Source organism: Euprymna scolopes, chromosome 22, assembly GCF_053919585.1.
Source record: "Euprymna scolopes isolate OS-2025 chromosome 22, ASM5391958v1, whole genome shotgun sequence".
Classification (NCBI taxonomy): domain Eukaryota; kingdom Metazoa; phylum Mollusca; class Cephalopoda; order Sepiida; family Sepiolidae; genus Euprymna; species Euprymna scolopes.
Genome location: NC_136503.1, coordinates 47,926,104 through 47,945,284, shown reverse-complemented (window position 1 = coordinate 47,945,284; position 19,181 = coordinate 47,926,104). Strand labels below are relative to the sequence as shown.

Here is a 19,181-nt window from a genome sequence, read left to right as displayed (position 1 = left end):
GAGAGGCCACTCAAAGATAAGAGACAGCACTATAGTAATCGTGAAAATTGGGTATAATTTAATTATTTAAGGGGGCGGCTCAACAAGAACCTGTTTAAATTGGACTTGAAGACAACAATATTGTAGTTATCTGGAAAGCAGGCCAGCAGAACAGAGTTCCACAGGTAGGCAGTTCTAGGAAAAAAATCTGTTTATGGAATTTGCGTTTAGATTCAGACACAGATACGGAGTGGGGGGAAATTGTTAATAATGGTTGTAGCTAATCAAGTGGGTTATTTTTATGAAGTTTAGCAAGGAGGGACCATAGATTGAAACTAAGACAAGTACTTATGAAAATAACGACAGAGCAGAGACAGGCTCACAATTTAATCTTCTTTTATCTTCTGAGGTTATCAAATCTATGCCTGTCTCTAAGGCTCAAATTACGCATATCATATTTTTCACATTCTTTCTCTCCATGCAACACATATCCTCAACCCTCGCTGGCCAGGTTTCACTTCTATACATTATACTGTGCACACATGTCCGCTAAACTCTTCCCTTTATCAACAGCAGTAATACTCTGCTATAATAAAAAAAAAACTAAGAGCAATACAAAGAGTTGTGCCTTCTATATCCATTCAGAAAAAGTAATCTCCTTATTTTGTATGGATGGTTTAGCGTTCAGCCTATGTTGATACATATGGAAGGAGATTTTTTTTCTTTTTTACTACTGCGATCACCACTTATCAAGGCCAAAAGTCATTCAAGAATAAAGGTTAATCCAAAAGATGAGAAACCAGATAGAAGTACTTATATTGATCAAGAGTATTTTTTTTTTTTTTTTTTTTTTTTTTTTTTTTTACATAGGTGTCATCACTTATCAAGACTTGAAACCCACTTGAGAATAAGAGTTGATGAGTATATGGTGGTTATTAGGATAACAGCGTATTGGACTTGAAGACTATGTTATAGTCAGCTGGAAAGCAGGCCAATGGAACAGAGTTCTACAGGTGGGCAGTTCTAGGAAAGAAGCTTTGTACATGGAATTTGCATTTAGATTTAGGCACAGAGAGTGGTGGAAAATGTTGATAGCTGTTGTAGATAAAAAAGTGTGTTTTGGGAACGTTTGGGGAGGGGAGACCATAGATTGAAGCTGAGACAAGCGCCATGAAAATAATGATAGAGCAGAGACAGGCTAATAACATCTCTTCTGTAGAAAAGAGGTTGCAGAAAAGAAAAAAAAGGCATCTTGTACTATGTTTTGAAGCTAGTTTTCAACTTTGTCAAGGCAGGATAGGGTGCTTTGAGCAGCTCCCACCCAGATATGGCAACAGCACTCCATTTTAGGATGCATCTGGCTCTTATACAAGTAGAGGGTTGCATAGGTGTGAGATACCTTCTAGAGCAGTAAAATGATGCAACCATTTTTCCAACGACCTTGGCAACAGATTTGATGTGAGTCTTCCATTTCAGGTCAGGAGTAAAGGTCAGACCCAGAAGTTTGCCAAAACAGGGAGCCTCTTTTAGACGAGAGCCATTCATATCAACTAGGGCCAAGTGAGGATTGAAGTGTTTATGGTGAAAAGATAAAAACTTTGGTTTTAAAATTAATCAGACACTTTTTAACCCATAACACTACATTCTCAAGGTCGGAGGAGAGAAACAGAGATCTTGGTGGTTGTTGGCATTTGAAGTGTTGCCATATATCGTATGAATTATGTTTGCTTATTTATGGGACAATCCATGACAAAAAATTCTTTACATTGATTTTGATGACAACCAAGCAGGGAAGCAGTTCCACAGGTGGGAAACCCTTGCAAAGAAGCTCTGCCCATGGAAATTCCGTCTGAAGCCAGGAAAGTGTCTTTTCATTCTGGCAATTATGCAAGTTTTTGTTGTGAATGACTTGCAAGGAGGAACCAAAGATTGGAACTTGGTCGAGCAACTTTCATGGAAATAATGATAGAGTAGAGAGACTAGTAACGTCTCTTATGAAAAATAGAGGCTGTAGAGAAAACATTTTGTCCTCCTAATCTACTTATTAATAACAGTAAATAAACAACTTATAAAATATTAGTGATGGGACGATTCCAAATTTTTTTCTCCCAATTCCTATACAATTACAGATTTCGATTCGTTTGAAATTTCTAAGTATTTAATTGGTGATTTATTCCTTCTTTTCAAATTATTAATGTATGTAAAAAGAGCGATTTCCGAGATACAAAAAAGTTATAATTGTGAATGGGCAAAATTGTCGGTAATGTTCACATATTTTTGCAAACATAAACCATACAATCGTTGTGGTTGCGTGTATTACATAAATAGATCTAATTTTTTTCCTAAATATTTTCCTTGTAATTGATTAACACTTGTAAGACAACTAAAGATTAATTTCTCTTTTAAAACAAAGCTGGTTTGCCTTAGTTCTTAGTTTGTTGTCAGTTGACAACATGCTAATTGAATTTTTTCATAAACTATTAAAAATAGTCAACAATTGGTATGCAAAAATGGAGGAACAGAATAGTTAACAAAACACCTTTCCTTGCTAAGAAGGAGTTCTAAATAATAATGTTACTCTTTAGAAAACAATATAAATATATAGATAAATGCACAGAATTTAATTCCGAGAGCAAAATAACATTTCTTGGTTAACTGCTCTAAAACCTTAGAATGTCTTAGAAATGGGAGCTCATTTTACGTTAAATGTATGTGTGAAACTGATTCCCCATTCTAAATACTTAAAAAAAATTTTCAGCGTTTTCACAAATAAGAAAAAAAAAAAAGTAGAATGGTATTTTTTAGGAAGAGGAGGAATTATAGCAGTGACTAGAAAAAAAGCCTATTAGATAAAAGCATACCAAAATAATTCAAACCTTGATAAAAACCCACCAACAAAAAAAAGAAATTGTTTTTATATTTAATTTTTTTTTTTAATAATTACAGTAAATTTTTATTAGTAATTTTATTTTCTTAACAAAAATGTTTTTATTTCATTGTTAAACATTCTTCTGGTACTTTGTAAATACTGCATTCTTATGAAATTATCAATGCTTATTTTTTTTATTTTTTGTTTATCTTATTTGTTTATTTATTTATTTTTTTTTATTTTTTGTTTATTTTATTTGTTTATTTTATTTGTTTATTTTTTATTTTTTATTTTTTGTTTATTTTATTTGTTTATTTTTTTTTATTTTTTGTTTATTTTATTTATTTATTTATTTTTTATTTTTTTTTATTTTTTGTTTATTTTATTTATTTATTTATTTTTATTTTTTGTTTATTTTATTTGTTTATTTATTTATTTATTTTTATTTTTTGTTTATTTTATTTGTTTATTTATTTATTTTTTTTTATTTTTTGTTTATTTTATTTATTTATTTATTTTGTTTATTTTTTGTTTATTTTATTTATTTATTTATTTATTTTTATTTATTTTATTTGTTTATTTTTTTTTATTTTTTGTTTATTTTATTTGTTTATTTATTTATTTTTTTTATTTTTTGTTTATTTTATTTATTTATTTTTATTTTTTTCGTCTATTTGCAATTATAACTTTTTATGTCTAAGGAATCGTTCCGTCTATATGAAAGAAGGGTTATGAAGTCAATATATGCTAACCGGTTGACCACCTATTCATGAATTAAAAGATACATCGCTTTCAATACATTTGTAGATTTAGTTCAATTGGCAAGGTCGTAACACCACAGCTAATTTCCTAAAAAATAGACCCCCTTAAAAACAAAAACAAAAAAAAAAAACACACACACACATACACACACAGGATTTATTTCCTATAGAAAATAAAGGACAATTTATCAACTGCTCTAAAAACACTAGAATGCAAAAACTGATCCCCCATTTTTAGCCAAGCATTTTATTAGTTTATATGTGAAACTGATCCCACACTCTAATTCTAAAATAATTTTTTTTTCTTCTTTCCATCAAGTTTTTCAGGGTGGTCACACATAATTGTCTACAAAAAAGTAAAATCTAATTTTTTCTTCTTTGTTTTGTCTTTTAGAGAGGGGGGGGGTAGTAAAGGGTGTTCATCTACAATAATATTTTATACATCATATACATACAATAATTTTGCTATATTCTAGCAATTAAAAAGACTTTTGTTTTTAAATATTAAGCATTTTATTATAAAGAACACTATATATATATAAAAACAATGTGTGTGTGTGTGTGTGTGTGTGTGTGTGTGTGTGTGTGTGTGTGTGTGTGTGCGCGCGCGCAAAAAGAGAAAAGATTTTTGAATGTAAGTTAATATTGCAGCGGAAAGTCATTGTTTAAAAAGAGAAGGAATTTCTGGCAAGTATATTAAGATGCTTGCTAAGAGATTCTATTCTTACAATTCGGTCTGGAAGAACTTATAAAAAAAAAGTGACAGGTGAGCTGTTACAGAAACATGCATACCGAATCACCGAATGAAAAAAGGCTTAAGGCGAGCCGGTTATTTTTTTTTATTTTTATGAGAATTGTTAGTCAAGAGTTAGCAATGCTATATAGACAATCAGACAATTCTCTGGATATTACACGGTTTTACAATGAACATAAAAAATAATATAAGTGTAAAGTTGCTCATCTTGTGAGGGAGAGGGGGGGGGTCTTATTGAAAAAAAAAAGGGGGGGATGGATAATAAATCTACCCTTCAACTATTCTGTTTAATTTGTTCTGTCACATCAACTTGAATGTTTTTTTGTTTTTTTTTTGTTTCCAAATGTCAAGCATTAAATGGGATCAATTCTTCATTAAATTCAACTTAAGAAACCCCATCGAAAATCCATTGTGATTTCTATTTGTATAATTTACTAGCATTTCTGCCCGGCGTTGCCCAGGTGTTTGGAGGTGTATGTTGAGCAAAAAAATAAAAAAGGCGGTCAACTTTTTTTTAAACTTTGACCCCTATTATGACCCCTTAAAATTTATTGTTTTGGGCTCAAATCAAGTTATTAAGTTAGATCCATGTCCAAGGAACCTATATATAAAATTTCAAGTGTTTAGACCCAAAATTGTCGGAGGAGTTTGGTAGAGTTTTCAAATGTCAAATCGTTGAACTTTGACCCCTCAACAGCCAAATTTCTGGCCGAAAACGGATTGCAAAAATTTTCCCAAATCTCAGTACCCTGTATATCAAATTTCGAGTCTGTAAATTGAAAATTAACAGCTATTGCGTAGGGAAATAGACACACGCACAAACACTTTCACTTTTATAGATATATAGATTGTTAAAAATAATATTCCTTTTGAAATAACAAATATCTCTAAAGGTCAATACTATTGAGAAAAAAGAAATAACTTTTTTCTTTTGCATACAAAGAATGGTCATTGTCCGCTAAATATTATTTAAATCAACTAACAGGACCTCTGGAAATTCCACAGCAGACTCTTTCATATGTAATATATTGATGTTGACATTCTGTGGATGTTCAGCATAAACGGAGATGCCCTGATATTGTAGCTCTTTTGTTAAAACTGCAAAAGTATTTATTTAAGCTAGCAGGGACGCTCAACATAGCCTGGTTGTAAAATCCGCTTAAATATGAGATTTTAATTTATGCAGATTTCGTATATATTATTATAGAGTCAATTTTCTATTGTTTCTTATATATTATAAAGTTGTGATTTCAAAAATAAAAAAAATATATCCTTATGACTTGGGTACATCAGCTTGAATCGAAACAGAAATCAAAATTTATGAAGAAAAAAAAAAAAAAATGTATATATATATATATATATATATATATATATATATATATATATATATATATATATATATATATATAAAAATAAACGAGTTATAATCGAAAACCAAAACTTATGAAGTCTTGGTAAAATTATTTATAAAAAGAAAAAATATATGACTTCAGTGCCATCAGCTATAATCGAAACTGAAACCAAAACTTATGAAGAATTTTTGATAAAATTATTTATTACAATTAATGGAATGTCATAACAATTAAATGTCAATCACTCGGAAGAAAAAAGATGTAAGCATAATGCACACGCATTAATTAGTCCTCGCGCCAAAGAGCAGGACATAAAATGATTTAAATAAAGACAAAGACTTTCGCTGGCGAGGACTACTATTGACCATAACCAGTTATGCCGTCTTTTTGAAATTTTAATCTATTTTTCTCGTTATGTACTAAATATTTGTTAATGAAACCTATATGAAATATGTTCCTTATTAAATTTTAAAGATTTTCTATTCTGAAAGAAGTTTAAAAAAATTTAATCTAAAAAAGTTATTTTAAAAGGTTTTGTTAAAAAAATTCTGATTTTCTCATTCAGACCTGTATTACAAAGAGGGACTTGCAAAAAATGAGTTGTGGTGTGAGGAGAAATACAAACTGAAATAGAGAGAAGGAGAGTTTTAAAATATAATCTTAAAAATATAAGATACAAGTTAGAAAAGCATTTCATCCAAGGCATGAAAATTGTTAAACAAAATGTTTTTACTATAATCTTTAAAAATAAAGGTACAAGATTTAATTTGAAATTTATTTATCTTCAAAGTGCACTTTCATAAATTTTACAAAGTAAGGTATAAAATTTAATTTGTACATTTTGTTGCAATTTAAAAACATTATCTTTCATCTAGCAATTAATTATATAGATATAAAATTTTCAATGATTTTTTTTAAAAGTGCAACAGAATGTACATTACATAAAATAAATCCAAGGTAATTTTTTGATTCAATTTAAATTAAATTTTTATACCTTACTTTGTATCATCAGATAAATCACTAAATTACCAATCAACATCTTAGCTTATTGGACGGTCTCATTTATTTATGTCAGTGTGAAAAGTGACAATGTATATACGAACATGAAATGCTTTAAGAGCATTATCAAATTTCATTAGTTAAAAGGTATATTAGTTAGAAAATTTTGAAACAAGAATTTAGGATACTTAGCGATGATCTCTGCGTTTGTTTATTGAAAAGTTTTGTAAATAAAAAACACACCCTACATTAATAAATATTTAATATTCCCCCTCCATTCCAGTTTTCTTTAAAAATTTTTTACACATTTCTGAATTTTTGTGATGAGGATTGGTTATTTGTATTATCTTGAATCTGCAGATTACTATTCTCATCTCAAAATGAGTCCTAAAACTGTCTACAAGGACCTGTAGTGCAGTGGCTAAAATACTTTGAAAAATCAATTATAAAAGTGATATTCTCCTGAAGGTTGAAGGTTCAGTTCTCAGTGGCCGACTGAAAAATACAATTGCGAATCACTTAAGATCTCTATCCAGTCATGGCGGACAGAACATAAATAAAGGGTTCTGTTCAAAATTCTGTTCAAATTTTAGAGTTCAACAGAAACATACTCGAGTTCGACAAGATATACATGAAGGTCGGAGGTTACATCGATTAAACATTGTGAAAATGACACTCTAGATGAGAACAGTAGTTTACGGATTCCAAATAATACAAAATGTTACCCTCTATCAAAAAAAATTTTTTTTAATTTGTTTACAGATGCCATATTGAAAGTCAACCCGTATAGACCACAAGTTTTACTTATTTTCTGGGGTCTTTGAAATATCTTTGATGCTATCTTTTCTATCTTAGGTCAGTGAAGTAGTAATCCTTCTAAACTGAGAAAACATGTCTATATAACAGAATGTATTAATATATCTTGGATTGAAAAAGTCAAAATATAAATAAAAGTAAAAAGTTAGCTGGATATACTAATAATACTTATTTTTTTCAAGTTAAATTATTCTTTTCTATTTTCCCCCCAGGCAATGCTGGGACATGGGTCTTGCTAGTATAATAGTATTATAATATTTGAAACATTTTAATCATTATATCTAAAACAAATCATTAATTTCCTTATGAAACGAGGAAACATTTTTAGAATAGAAAATCATTAAAGTTATGATTCTCATTATCTAAATAAATAAATGCAAAAGTTGGGCCCATTTCTCGCACTAAAAATAGCGAGATGAAAACACCTTATTTTAAGTTAATTCAAGTTTACACAATAGCAACATCTTATCTCTTTTATAATGAAGCAACATTCATCCAAGGTGAGTTAAATCAGTTTTCTCCAAAGGAAGAAGTTTCTGGAGAATATCAAATTCACAAAAACTCCAGCCACATACATATCCTAGTCAGAGGATATGATGATTTTTTTTTTTCTTTTTTTGCACTTCCTGCAGGGAGGTGTCAATATCCTTTTATATACAGCGCCTGGTACATGATTATATACTAGCAGACTGCCCGGCATTGCCCGGTTGTAAAATACGCATAAATATTATATTTTAGTTAGCAGATTTCATATTTATTATTATAGAGCCAATTTTCTATTGATTATTATCCAATATATATAAAAATCATAAAAAAATATGATTTAGGTATCATCTGCTAGAATTAGAACCAGAACGTTTAGCGTTCCATCCTTAGTCGTTATTTATCTCTCCGATGCTGTTAGCATCTGAGCTACCCAGAGATGTATATGAAAAATTAGAAATTAAGTGATTTCGAGCTATGGATTTTTAATTTTGCGTATGTGCAAAAGTAACAGCAGGAGTAATGTTTTATTTGACTTACCCTGTCAAGGTCAAATGTTTTGTTTTCAATTTTGACCCCTCAGCATCAATTTTTGCCAGCTAAAAACTAAATCGAAAGTTTATATACCCTATATATAAAATATATAAGTTTATATACCCTATATATAAAATTTCAACTCTGTAAACCAAATATTCAGAGAAGAGTTTGGTAAAGACACACACACACACAAGGTCACTTTTAATAGTTCTTAATTCTCTTCATTGTCGCAATTGCTTGGTAGCCCCAAGGTAAAGGCTTAGCAAATAGAGCAAAAAAGATGGCTTTGTGGCTGGATATGAATCTCATGACCCTACACTGACGATAATGTAAGCATGAAACCCTAGTGTATGTAGGTAAAAAGAATAATTATTGTTTAATTATAATTATCAAGCTCCTTTAAGAATACTTAACGATGGGCACTGTCTGTGGAATAACTAAATAGTGTTTATGCAATGTTCATGACCTCTGTTCGTTCGAACACTCTAGTCTCTAATATAGTCACTCAGATTTGGTATTTAATAGTTCTTCATTCTTTTCATTCCTGTGCATAAGTGTCTGTAAGTATAAAAAATAATTATTGTTTAATTATAAATATATATCTCTACTATTATATAAAAGTCACTTTGTGTGTGCGTGTTAGTCCCTTATAGGTTCCGAAACGGCTGAGCCTAACTTTTGCAAATTTCACACAAAGCTAATTTATATGTCTGGCAGTGCTCTTAGATATGTTTTGTACAGAAATTCATCTGATAAGCATCAACAATTGAATAAATCAACTTTTCTCTCTTATAGATAAAAAAAAGAATAATTTTTACAGGGGAATATTTTACGTTACACCGACAAGGCAGATAAGAAAAGATTTGCTGAAATTTTATTTAAAAAAAAAACAAAAAAAATAAAAATATTATAATCTGAAAATATGGTTTAGTGGTAAAGCATTCGACTACAGATCGAATGATCCTCTGATGAAGCCTGGGTGTACCTCACCATTTTATTTTAATTTTTTTCTTATTAATGAGCTCAATTTACGATAAAAGAAGGAGTACCATATAAAAATCGCTGCAAATCATTTCTTTGTTTGCATATTTTAAAACTAAGCATTACTCAGAAATAACTTTTCCAGGACATTCATTGTCAAGTCCAAATATCAGCTGATGTGATATTGTAAACAAACACAGATGGAATTTGATGAACGATGTCATCATTATTTTATTTATTTTTTTTTTTGCGAATTACTCCACCGGGCACATTATTCCTCGTAATATATAATATTTAATAGCGGATCGATTCTATAATACATATGCAGGCTGCATAAATTAAAAATATGTTTAAGTATATTGTATGATCGGGTAATGCTGGGCTGCGAACTAGTATATATATATTGTGTGTGTGTGTGTGTTTGCTAAAACGTTTTCATCTTAGATTCTACACAATTATGCAGAAATAGAAACATTGCATACATAGAATTCAATGTAATAATGAAATGAAACCAATCATCTTATAAGAAATGATAAAAATGAATAAATAATCAATGCGCTATATATTATTTTAATTGAAATTCATTATTGAGATGAGTATTATGAATAATACTCATCTCAATAATGAATTCCAATTAAAATAATATATATACCATTCGGTACGGACCCGACCATGGAAGATCAGATAATAAATAAACATGGATTTATAAGATTAAAAAAAAAAAAAAAAAAAAAAAAAAAAAATCAACCTTGATCGCCCTTCAGGGCCCGTGGCGCAGTTGATACAGACGTTGAATCTCTACGGTTCCAGATGAGCATTGTCTGAAGATAGCAGTTTCAATCCTACCCAAAACCGGCCAGAGGCTTACTTGGCCAAAACACGGTGAGAAGACAACAACTATGGATGGCAGTGATTGCTGAGAATGCAGTTAGGAGATTCGAAGTTCCTATCCGTTGTGGTTACCACCTGACGAAGGCCAGAGGAATAGTTGACCGAAACGTTGTGAAACAGCAACTAATAAAGATGAGGATAATAGTCCGCAATAAATAAATTAATCAATGCGCGTTTTTTAAAGGAATATGCATATTAGTTAACATTCATGTAGTCGCTCGCATATTCATGACCGAGTATTTTAAAAAGTTTGTTTTAATAATTTTTAAGTAGAAAAAGAAGGCTCTTAACATCAATTTCAGAGCAAGAAAAAACCCAACTTTATAGGTATATATAGAAGATAGGGGTGGAAAAGTTTTTAAATGCTATACTATTTGATTAAATGAAAATATTTTAATTTGTAAATCATTACAAAATTGAATATGATTAAAGAATTTTTCCAGATGTTTTCAATAAATAACCGTTTCGAATTTCACATAATTAAGATAGTATGAAAAAAAAAATTACCTTTATTTTTTATTTGTTTAAGGGGAAGTAACTCATCATTTTCAGGATGATTGTCTTCTCTTAATAATACAATACATTTAATGTTTTCAAATTTCCTATCATAGTCAAAGGCTTACTACATCCAAATATTCGGTGGCCGGACACACCCGGACGGGGGGGGGAGGGGGACGGACACACAGCTTCTCTAGTTGTATAGAATATTGTCAGAAAAAAATTATCTAGAAACGCTTATGATAATAAAACTTTAAATAAACATTATTGCACAAAAAATAAATAAACAAATAAATAATGAAATATATAGTGCAACTTTTGTTTGTTTTTGTCATTTGTTTTTGCTGGGGACGAGGCATTCTACTGGATTCCAAGCATTCACCAGAGACTTCAACCGAGATACCTTTTTAGAATTCTAACTATCTAGTTAAGCGCAATTCATTTTTTTTTTCTTTGGATTTCAGAGACTCCAATAGAGAGATCTTTCCAAGACTCTACCAGCCTTTTAAGTGCGATTGTTTGTTCATATCTCTCTTGCACTTGGTTCACCAGGTATCATCACCAGGTAGTTTTTGAAAATTTTTTATCAGACCATATCCTGCTATAATTTAAAAGTTCATGTTCATGTGTGCACGGAGGGGAGACATCAGGTATAATTTTGATGAATTTTGGGAAGCACAAAGGTTTTAAGTACAATATTTTTTTATAATTTTGTCGAATTAATGCCTTATGTATATCTGTAAAATTGCAGCCTTTAGCCAGCACATGGAGACCCATGAGAAAAGAATCATCAGACTCACCTTCTTGACATCTCTGGTTGAACCTGGTCAGTTTATATATTACACTTGTGTTGCCTTTAAAGTGGTCGTTTAACTTTGACATGGCCGTTTTGAGCTTCCTCAGTTGAAATCTTGAATGTAGTGATAAAGTTTTCTGCTTTATAACCCATATAGTATATTAGAGTGTCTACCTGACACGGTATTAGCTTCTCATCTAGCTCAGACACTGTCTGGTAATGGTTGAACCATTAAATCCATTTTTCCCATAATTTGGGGTGATCAAATGTAAAGGGTCCAAGAAAGTTCATGTGGCTAGTCATACTGGGGTTTTATCCGTGGAATTTTATTTCTTTCGTGGCTTTTGGATTCAATACTTTGCTAAACCTCTCCCCTGTGTAATACTCGTGTCCATTTGTAAACGCCTTATTTGCATGCCTGTGCAAAATTATTTTCTTCCTTTTCACCAGCAACAGATGTTCACTCTTAGTATCAGTAGCAATAGTTCTCTTTCCTTCAATAAAAAAATAAACTGACTACAGTTCAAAACATAAGCAAGCAACATGGTATCCAAAAAACATCTCCTTGAATAAAAATCTCACTCCATTTATACAACTATTTTGGACCATCAAAAGTGCCTTATTTGCATAATCATGACTCTCGTCTTGAAATCAAAGGTCAAGGTTTTCTACCACATGCAACCAGTTTCCATGCAGCAGATACATGCTAGGCATAGCCGTTTATCCCTTGGTCTTTCTGTAAGGCTCAGATTTGCAAAGGTGAAACATATGAGGAGTTGGGCAGCAAGATGTTCATAAACATTTAAAGTTGGCACGGTCATAGAAACAGAGAGAGAATTCCAAAAGAAAGTAGTTGAGGAAATAAGCTATTAGAGTATGAAATCTAGGGAACTCTGCAGTGTAGGGGTGGGATTTTGCTGATAATCAAGTGGGTCAAATAGTATTTACATTGTTTTTATTTATTTTTTAAATGCATTCTCTGCAATCAAAATCAACACAATACTTCCCAAGCACACATCTTTCCAGCAGGAAATTTTAGAAATACTTCTCTCTAATTCAAACCTGAAGACAAAAAAACGGTAAGAAAGAAAAAAGGAGAGATATTTCCTGTTGATGGAACTTTTTTATATAATATACTTTACTCCAGGACACCATATTCAATGCCACAATGTGTTTGCCACTAGATTTTTATCATGTAGTAGATCATTCTGCAACAACATCAGTTTCAATATTGATACTTATCGCTCAATGATCTTAGCCCTTTGAGTGCTAAAATATAACTAACTATTACTTTTAGATTGTAACTAACAGAGTATTTGATTTACTCACTCTCTTAGCACTGTATTTAATGCAAAAACATGTTTGCCACTCAATCTTTATCACATAGTCGACTTTTCTTCAACAACACCATTTTCAATGCTGATCTCTATCACTCAATGATCTAAATCCTTTGAGTACTAAAAAGCCTTCTCTCAGCTTCTATTAACCCCCTTCTTTTATGAATTACAAAGCAAGCTGGAAACACGTAGTCAATAGGTATAAATATTCTCATTCCAGCAAGCATTTGTCCTTCCTCACATTTAGATTGTACACGCAAGCAAAGACGGCCCATTTGATAGTAACAATGAGTCAAGACAAGTCACCAACAGAGATGTTCACTCTTAGTATCAGTAGCAATACTTCTTTCCTTCAATAAAAAATAAACTGACTACAGTTCAAAACACAAGCAAGCAACATGGTATCCAAAAAACATCTTGAAAATCTCACTCCATTTATACAACTATTTTGGACTGCCAAAAGTGCCTTATTTGCATAATTATGACTCGTCTTGAAATCAAAGGTCAAGGTTTTCATGGAATCTACATTTTGATTTAGGCACAGATAAAGAGTGGAGAAAATTATTGGCAGGACCAATAGTTTTCTCCACTCTTTATCTGTGCGTAAATCAAAACGTAGATTCCATGAACAAAGCTTCTTTCTTAGAACTACACGCCTGTGGAAATCTCTTCCACTTGCCTGTTTCCCATCTGACTACAACTTGGATGTCTTCAAGTCCAACATAAACAAATTCCTGATCAACCGCCCCTTAAGTAAAACACTTTATCAAATCTTCATTACTAACGATTACTACGACACTATCCCATTGATTACTGTACACGCGATAACCCTTATCCCTGAGTGGTTTCCGGGCCTTGATAAGTGGTGACCTCCATAAAAAAATTAAAAAGACTATTTCCATCAATTGAATCAGGTTCGGGTTCATTACATCTATGATAAAACTAAAAGATTCCCTTAAGCCTACATTGCCATCTTGTGGAAATCTTCAGAAAATCTTCTCCATGATCTGTCTCCTCTGTACCTAGATGTTTTTTTCTTTTTTGAGGATGGTGGGGATAACACTAGGGAATACACATTTGCTCTCAACATAGTCATTATGTAAGGGTGGCAGTGATTTTTTTTTTTTTTTTTTTTTTTTTTTTTTTTTACATCATATAGTCACCGCTCATCAAGGCCTGGAGGCCACCCAAGGATAAGGGTTAATGGGTACCGTAATGGAAATTTGATAAGTTAATTTATTTTAGCAGATGGATTGTCAAGAACCTGTTCATGTTTGACTTGAAAACGACCATGTTATAATCAGCCAGAAAGCAGCTCCATGGTATTGTGTTCCACACTTCTAGGGAAAAAAAAAAAAACTCTCCTCATGGAACTTTTGCTTAGTTTTATGCACAGACAGAGACTAAGGGAAATTGCTGGTAATTATTATAGCTGGTCGAGTGTTTGCTGCGAATGGTTTACAGGATGGCGTCATAGAGGTAAGCTCTGTCGATGATATCAAGAATCCAGTGTTCCCACAGCCATTACATGACAACCACAAAGGAACTGCTGAAGTCTTACTTTCACATGTGTACAGGATATATGCACTCTACTAAGTGACGGGACCCATTCCCAATCCTTGCTCCAGTCAGATTTGTTTCCACTCAATCCATACTTTTGTGATCCAATCGTTTCCCGGAAGAGTATTTCTTGGTGTGTCCATGTTGTAGAGACGTTTCTGGAACAGTTGTTCCATCCCGGCATGGCACCAAAGCTCCCCAGGGTGTTAGACATGATGAAACGATAGGCACATCCCTTACATCAAGGGGTTGATGCATCATTGGCTATAATCAGTTATGTGTCGGCTAGTGTGGGTCTAGCTGCTTTACGAGCAGCATTTCCACTGTTGGCATTCTTCATGATGGACTTCTCTTAAAATTGAACACTTAAAAAAAATAGCGAAGAAAAGCCATTTTTTAATAAAAATATAACTTTATTTTAACATTGGAGGAGAATATTAAAACTGACCCGTTGTGTGTGTCACAGTGATCTGATTTGTTCGGTGCCGAATGTTTAACATTTTTTTTTTTTTTTTTAACAATTCTTTCTTTCTTCATTGAAAAAGAGCAGAGAAAGAGAGAGAGGAAGAGAAATATGTTTTAATGCACATGTTTTGTTTTTCAAATTCAGACATCAGCATGCAAGGTTGACCTTTTGGATCTTGGATGATTTTGACTCAACTGAGTTTCGTAAACAACTGTCAAACTGTGTGTGCCAACAACGTCAACCTTTTAAAATGTGCACTCATTGAGACATGTGCTTGCCTCCCCATGAGAAATGAGCAAGTTTGGCGCAAGGAGCCAAAATGTGGGAAGCTGAAAGGCTCTCCCAAAAGGTCTCTCACCCACTGTGCCACACTTTAAAATCAAATTCAAACTCCAAAAAGTAATTCCAATTTATCTCAATTAAAATACTTATCCACCCTAAACAATTGATAACAAAATCTGTATCAAGAACAAAGCTCTCTAGTTTTAACCGGAGGCCCTAGCAGTCAATCTATTCGACACTTTGGCTTTTATCATGGCCTAAGGAAGTTCTAGATTTTATCCAAATCTAGACTTGACAATTGAATAAAAAGGGAGGATTTTCTTAGTCCAAAAAGAACCCAAAGTAAAGCAAGATAAAACAAGGAAGAAAAATTTCTTAATCTATCATCTGGTTTGTTTTCTCAGTGATGTTGCAGCTGTTAACTTTGTTGTTGATGGGAAATATTTGCTTGGCATTGTTTTTCTGTGTTTATTTCCATTACGGTACCCTTATCCTTGAGTGGCCTCCAGGCCTTGATAAGCGATGACTATCTGATGTAAAAGAAAAGAAAACACACACACACACAATTAGCTACAACTATCAGCAATTTCCCATACTTCCTATGTGTTCCTAAATCTAAGTTCCATGAACACAGTTTCTGCATCTAGTGGTTGTTGCATCTAATAGCAACTGCAGCTGCAATCTGCATTAGATCAAATTTGTAAGGTCGATCCTGGTCATTAAGACAACAGATGTAGTCTTGGGTTTCGTATCCTGTCCAAAATCAATAGATTTCCAGTTTCTGTACAAGCCATGGTATCACTCCTCAACAAGCTGGAATAAAAGAGCTTCTCTTCAAATCAATTGACAACTCCATATTATAAACAAATAATAGGTTTTATTCAGGGAGCTGAAATTTCTTCCAATAAGAGAGAATCTTGCTGCCAATATCGAGGTTTGCTTTTATAACTTGAAGGATACCACTGATGGCAGTCCAAAATGGAGGATTCCAACCACAGATTTTCATGAGATCCCAATATTTAAGCTCGTCAATTTGATATTAACAGACAAGATGAAGTGGAATAATTATATAGACTGGTTGGTTGGTTGTTTTATGGCATATCAACCCTTTTCAGGTTATTTAATGCCGAATCCGGTGATTTTGAAGAAAAAATTTTTAATAGAATATATTTGTTTTTTGCAAGTAGTTTCTATTTAACCCATAGTTGGGACCCTAACAGGTACTACCACTCCGGGTCAGAGTGGACCTGGGAGCAATGACAATTAAAGGGTGGCTCCACACTCCCCAGAGCCCGCAAACTGGGGCCTCACCATTGGATATAGTTTAAGGTCATATGCAGGACCAATTATATAGAAGATATTGTCAAGTCTGCCATAAAGATAGGTTCCCTCTACCAGGCTAGAAAAGTTCTCACATCTGCCAGTATCTTGTATGTCTATAAAGCTACCATTCGCCCATGTATAGAATTGTTGCCATATCTGGATTGGTGAATCAACCACTAGTTTCTCCTTTTCAGGGTGCAAAAAAGAATTTCTAACCTAATAGGTCACAGAGTCTGCCGAATACTAGCCACTGTCACATCACCATAGTATTACATCCCTATTTCAACATGCACATGTAACCATACCAGTGCACCTTCAATGTACTGTTACATCTGTAAAACATGAAATCGGTGTTTTTATTTTGTTTCCTTCTCATGTTGCACATGAATGACAATATTTGAATGAAAACATTTGGGTGACACCTGGGAGTCAGAGGTGACCCTAAAATAGAAGTTGATTTGGTCATGTAACTTCTGAACAGAAATAATTCTATCTCTTCTTGAAGACTCTTCAAGTGGAGAAGAGGTGAAACTTGCTACACATTCACATGATTATGGTATGGTCATTATGCTGAAGCTATTGGAGATCCATGTTTCACTGCTATGCAAGCTGAAATGTGCCTAGATATAAGGATTGGCAGAAACTTTCTGAATCTTTCATCAGGCAACACAACAGTGCACAGTGATGACATGTTCGCAAACATCACCAGCATTCAACATACAAAATGTGTTCCAAAAAGAATGCCTCCTATTTTTTTTTTTTTTTAATTCTGATTGAATGAATCAAATGGGATTGAAAATTGAATTGCTATGATGACTGAACTTATACATTCATGATTAGAAAGTTTCATCTCTCTGTTGCAGATATTAACAGTGTAAAAACCACCTGTCATGGATGCATGTCAGAAGCAGAGATGCATGATTGAATTCTTGGCAAAAATGCATTGAGAATGGTAGTGTTATTATAAAACAAAATACGATATATCTCCTCCAATTCACAGTCAAGAATGTAAGTGAAACAAATGGCGATGCGGAAAAATAAATTGTGTTTGACGTATAACTGGCGTATATGAAGATGTCAGATGCTTTTTTTTTCCAGACTGTCGATATAAGATTATATTTTACATTGGACACAGTAAAAAAAAAAAAAAGAATGCAAAAAGATTTAATCGACTTAATTATTTTAAGATCGAATGAAAGCCACTATGATTTCAATAAACTGAGAAGACATTCTATTATTGAAATAACAAATCACAAAAAGAGTTTGGGAATATAATTGTGTTTAGAGATTGTTGGCGAATGTGTTGGGGGTCAATCTGAAATGGTCAAGTAAACGTTTTTTTTTAAGAGATAACACCTAACGGGACAATAAATGTATAGAGTAGATTGTAGAGTGACTACTCAACATAATGTTGAGTAGTCACCATTTTCTTATCCATGTGTCAATTTTGTATGTTCGCAATTATGTCCATGCATTATCTATAAACAGAAACGTTCAGCACGTCGCAGACAGTTCAGAACATCAAGCCAGTCACATTGTGGTGCCAGCACACTTGGCCCACCATTCAGCAGTATAGCCAACATGCCAACAGAAAGAACTACTAAAATCTCAATATCAAACCGAGAATAAAATATATAAATTCAACCCTTTTTTGATAATATGGGCTTTCGTGGATATGGGAATGAAATGCGTTTTAATAAATAATAAAGACGATACTAAGAATACAATTACAAATTACTTAAGACTTCTACTCGGTCATGGCTGACAGAACGAAAACAAGCTACCTCCATGGATTTCAAAATTCTGTACAGATTCCCAAGATTGACTGAAAGATTCCTTGAGTTTGACAAGATGCACCTGAAGAACCTAATCATCCGAAACGTTGCGAAAATAACATTCAAGATGAGAACAGTAGTCTGAACAATACAAATAATCAATGCGCATCCTCTTCTACCTACTTGGATAATTTTTGTTGCGTATGTTTCACTTATTTTAAAGTGTTTTTTTTTACTTACAATTAAAAGTAGTGCGGAACTTGTAGAGTTAGAATGAAAAATAAAATGGTCTCATTAGAGTCGTAATCAAGCCTTGATAATTTCTAAAAAAAATCGAGAATTAAACAAAATATTTGTAGAACACTATATTTTCGCACAATTGGTGACATTTATTGGCTGTGTTTCTATGATTATTTTGTTTAATTCTAACTCAACAGGCTTACATTACCTTTATTTTTAAGTAGAGTAAAAAAACACTTTAAAATAAGTCAAAACATAAAATCTTATCCAGGTAGGTAGGCGAGTAACTCAGCTTGCATTTGGTAGCATTTATTTGGTGTATATTTATTTATTCATCCTTTTTCTAATAAATGAGCAATCTTTGATTTTGTAAATTAAAATCAATTGTTGAAAAAGATTTTAAAAATAAATTGTAGACAAAAAATATAAAAATAAGTTGTGATATTTCTCTTACTTTACCAATCTAAATTTAAAAAAGCCTT

At 32.3% G+C, this 19,181-nt stretch overlaps 1 protein-coding gene across 1 annotated transcript in view; it reads right to left on the bottom strand.

The window, feature by feature from the left end:
• LOC145243418 (protein arginine N-methyltransferase 1-like) overlaps positions 1–19,181 on the bottom strand; it is a 58,707-nt gene that overhangs the window by 38,112 nt on the left and 1,414 nt on the right. The gene's annotated exons all lie outside the window — the stretch shown is intronic.